The following is a 4,455-nucleotide window of genomic DNA, read 5'->3' as shown; positions in this document are numbered from 1 at the left end:
TGCTGCAATGCGCATAGTGCCAATTTGTGGCCTCTTCATGTCAAATTTTAGCATCTTAAGCAACTTAAGCTATTGTGTATTTTCAAAGCCATCTAATACTGTTCAGGATTCTACTGAAAAATACCTTTCCGATGGTATACTTGAGTGACTCCAGGGCGAGGAGTCACTCAAGTAAACAATTACCGAAGTTTCAACCCCCTTTTTTTTGACCGCCGTCAGCCGTCTAGGGCAGGCTCCGGCTCCCTCAAGTGCAAAGGGCCGAAATCTGATGATTGATCCTCGGACCAACTCGGACTGATGGCGGCAGTGAAGACTGGATATTTCATCGGTACGCTAGACCCAACGTTATGGTAACCTGCAAGTCCATGCCACTACCCTGTAAATCCGGGGTGTCCATCAACTGTGCGACAAAAGGTGCCCGACGCTAAAACCTGTGCAACTTAAGTCGCACAGCTGCTGGACAAATTTTGGTTTGGCACCCTTTTCCCTGCACAAGGGTTCAGGCCAAGCCTAGGTAGGGTGTCTTGTTGTTGGACACCCCCTGCTTGGGCCCCTCTGCAGGGAAAGGGCGCCAAACTACAAGGCGTCCAGCAGCTGTGCGACTTAAATTGCACAGGTTTTAGAGTCGGGCACCTTTTGTCGCACAGTTGCTGGACACCCCGGATTTACAGTGTAGGCAGCTGCCATAGCCGTACGGTAACTCAATGTCTGAAGTTTTGAGGAAAAGAGGAAAACTTAGTTTCAGTCAAACTCCTCAAACCTTGATCACATCTCATCATAAATTGACGGAAACTCCCACATTTTTCGATATTTCTCCAAATCCTGAGTAGTTTACTTCCCCCACATTTCCTCAAAATTTTCCTCTAGTCTTAACTAAATATCCGAAAAAATAAGACATTTGTTTTTATCGTGTGTGCTGGCCCCGTTTAGCGCACAGGTACCGCCAGATCGAGCGGCAAGGAGACCGGGTAGACCTTGGTCGAGATCGAGACGCCACAGCATCGCCCTGTGATTGGCGCCGGATAAGGAGGTTTTGGGTCACAGCAGAATTACGGGCGGTGGCGATAATTACATGTCCGAACGGAAATTTTGCGTGAAAGTGAAGGGAAAAGTAATGAGAGGGATTTGGTGGGGTGGGGGGAGGGGGTTGAAGGTCGGTCGCGGGAGGTGATGGCGGGCTTTTCAAGTGGAAAGGGGGGAGCTAGGGGAGTTGGGAGTTGGCTTCAGGAGGGAGCGCCTTACCGAGCCGACAAACCGGCGACAAACGCTGAGTAGCCGCGGCACCACTATTGCCACCCGGCGGCGCCAGCCGCCCGTCCACTTGAGCGCAAATATATGTTCGTCATGCGTTAGGGGGAGCACCTTACTGCAGAGCCGGCATAACGTAGTGCATCCTCTCCTCAAAGCTGACCCGCGGGGCGGAGGCAGAGAGACAGAGAGAGAGGGAGAGACAGAGGAAGAGAGAGAAATGCGCACTCTGCTGATGAATGGTCGGGCTCTACGGCCAGATACTCGATGTGTCTTGGCGGCCGGGCGGAAACTGGCTTGTTCGGGGTACTAGCGTCACTCGAAGGGCATGGCCCCCACTTCGAGCATTCTCTCAGCGTTGTAGTTTTCGCTAATCGTTGCCCTGAAGTGACACATTGTAGCTTAGAACGAAAAGTAAAAAAATTAGCCCACAGGGCTAAGAAAGAGACAGTCCCCCCGAACAGGCCGAGCGAGCGGAGGGGAAAGAAGGGAAGGGGGAGGGCGCCACACACACACACACATTACAGACGAGTCCCTGCTCCCGTCTAAAGGAGAAGCGAGGGGGGGGGGGGCGTTTTCTCCTTCTGGTAGAGGCAGTCTTTAAGGGACTGTCTAAAAATGTAAATGAACAACACACATTGTTGACAACTCTACAAAGACGATCCATTAAAGTTACGGAACCGGTAGGGTAGCGCAAATCGACGACCATGGCGAAACTTTCTGCAATACCAATACCGGATGCGAAAGACACGAGTCCCTCCATATACCCAATCCCCCCGTCCGCCCACGTCGCAGTTTAAGCTACATCAGAGCTACAGTGCCTTGAAATTCATGAAGGAAATTGCCGCTGCTTTGCATTGTAAACATGGCGGCCTGGTGGCTGGGAGAGCCCATGGCGGCCCCGCTTTCTCACATGGCACCCTCTCCCCCCCTCCCCCATGTCAACACGCCCCTTCCTTCCTCCATGCATGATTTCCGTTCCTCGCATCTCGCATGCTTGCTTATTACTCGTCGTGTTTCTTTCCCGTCTTTATTCGCTGTGCCATTCGTCTTACTGAATGGAGATTTCTGCTGCTTCTAATTCAGCCTTAGACGATCGCTTGTACGCCTAACGCAAGGCCCTCGGGGCTGCACAGTGGGCCGGGGAGACCCGAAAACGACAAATAATTCAAAAATAAAGTATGTTAACAACAAATTTGTTTTGCATCCTCGGGTTCATACATGATTGAAGTATCCGAATCCGTTTCGGCAATCGTTTCAGATATCACCAATTCTTTAATAATTAATCTCAAAGATGACATTTCTGAGACTAGTCATGGCGGGCTACGGCGGTGGTATGGGCAAGGCCGAGTAGTGAATTGACTTATTCTGTACTGCGAACGCCCTGAGAAATCATCCTATGTTACCTACGGAACAAATGAACCTTTATCTTTCATTGACAAGCTGTACTTTCGAGGGAAACGCCTTTTTCGAAAAGGGAACTCAATTTTTCCATGACTCTGCAAGTGAGTTCTCCGCGGTCTGGATGAAGTGTCTTTAAAAGACTTTTAATCCGTGAGCCAGCAGGAGCCAACGAGATACTTGGCACACACCTCCCCTGAAGTAGAACACATTCCAACAGAGTTAAGCTGCGACCACCCGCGACCCCAAAAATGCGACTGATTGTAAGAGGTGGCTGCACGGCCCCGCGCGCGCGCTCCGCTCGCCGACTAACCTCACTTTTCGACGGTCGGGACTGCAGTGTGCGGCAGGGAAGGCTTCCCTGTGCTCCAAATATCGTAATTAAGCCTTTATTCCATTTCAGCCACCTCGGATATATTTCAGGAAACCAAAATTAGTAGTCGATAGCCCCTGAACAACGATCCGGGTATTTAGGGAAATGGACCTTTCGGTAGCCGTAACAGAGTGGCTCAATTCAGCAAAAATAGAAGATTTTGAACTGGCATGGTGAGGGAGAGTCATTAGAAACACAGTAAATCAGGAAAATGTTCTCAAAAGTGCTCGGGGTACCAGAATTTCGCAGGGCGTCCTCGGCAACCTCTTGGGGTCCCCGATGACGCCCTCAGGACAGGTCTGGGGGGTGGAAAGGGTATCGGAAATGGAATCAGCATCCTCAAAAACCCCTAGTTTCACATTTTGGGCTCTCAGTTCTTCCTCAATGATTTATTTGTCGCTTTCAAGCCCCGCCGGGCGCCGCCGGCCCACTGTGGGCCGCTCGCTAAGGGGTTGGCCTAGACGTGTTTGGTTAGAGAGCATTTGTGTGTGAAGAGGCAGAGGGTCGCATGTGAAAGACGGTGACAGGATCCGGCTGTGTCATGTTCTGTTGTTCTGTTTGACTTCCGGATTTTGACAGTTTTCTTTGCTGCAATGCGCATAGTGCCAATTTGTGGCCTCTGCATGTCAAATTTTAGCATCTTAAGCAACTTAAGCTATTGTGTATTTTCAAAGCCATCTAGTTGCGTCCAGAAAGCAACTTTAAAACGTGGGTTATTTCCTTGACCAAAGTATGTTAAGATGTTTTAACCCCGGCCATAGCAAGTATGGAGCTCGTACTCTATGAACCACCCTTATGTAAAATTAACCTAAGATTTTCCATCTGTTACAGAAAAGAAGCCCACGTCATAAGCATCGGTGTTTCAATATGAATGGTGATGGGATTGAATGCACCGTCTCCACGAAGTGTTCGAGATTGACGTCTACGGAACGTCATCTCGGCGCTCAACCAGGCGATCAGCCTTACGTGTGCTCAGTATGCCAGGAGACGTTTTCTACTGGTCAGCTGCTTGAAAGGCACCTCAGCGTACACACAGTTGCCAAGCCGCACGAGTGCGCAGTGTGCCAGAAGAAATTTGCTAGGGGCGATCATCTCAAAATTCACCTTCGCACACACACAGGGGTAAAGCCGTACGCCTGCACAGTCTGCCCCACGATGTATACTTCAGGCCAAGATCTAAGACGTCACCTTCACACACACAGGGGAAAAGCCGCTGGAATGCACAGTGTGCCAGAAGAGATTTGCTAGGGACGATCATCTCAAAAATCACTTTCGCACACACACAGGGGAAAAGCCGTACGCCTGCACAGTCTGCCCCACGATGTATACTTCAGGCAAAGATCTCAGACGTCACCTTCGCACACACACAGGGGAAAAGCCGCTGGAATGCACAGTGTGCCAGAAGAAATTTGCTAGGGACGATCATCTCAAAA

General features: G+C 50.2%; 1 long non-coding RNA gene across 1 annotated transcript in view; it reads left to right on the top strand.

The window, feature by feature from the left end:
- Nucleotides 1-4,449, top strand: part of LOC113207456 (uncharacterized) — a 13,361-nt gene extending 8,912 nt beyond the window's left edge. The window contains exon 4 of the long non-coding RNA XR_003303467.2: nt 3,854-4,449. This is a non-coding gene — a long non-coding RNA (uncharacterized LOC113207456). The remainder of the gene's footprint in view (nt 1-3,853) is intronic.
- The last annotated feature ends 6 nt before the right edge of the window (nt 4,450-4,455 follow it).

The sequence above is a fragment of the Frankliniella occidentalis genome, unplaced genomic scaffold (assembly GCF_000697945.3).
Source record: "Frankliniella occidentalis isolate FOCC.00 unplaced genomic scaffold, Focc_3.1 Scaffold67, whole genome shotgun sequence".
In the NCBI taxonomy this organism is placed as follows: Eukaryota; Metazoa; Arthropoda; class Insecta; order Thysanoptera; family Thripidae; genus Frankliniella; species Frankliniella occidentalis.
The sequence above is the reverse complement of the archived record's forward strand: the minus strand, read 5'-3'. Positions and strand labels throughout refer to the sequence as shown.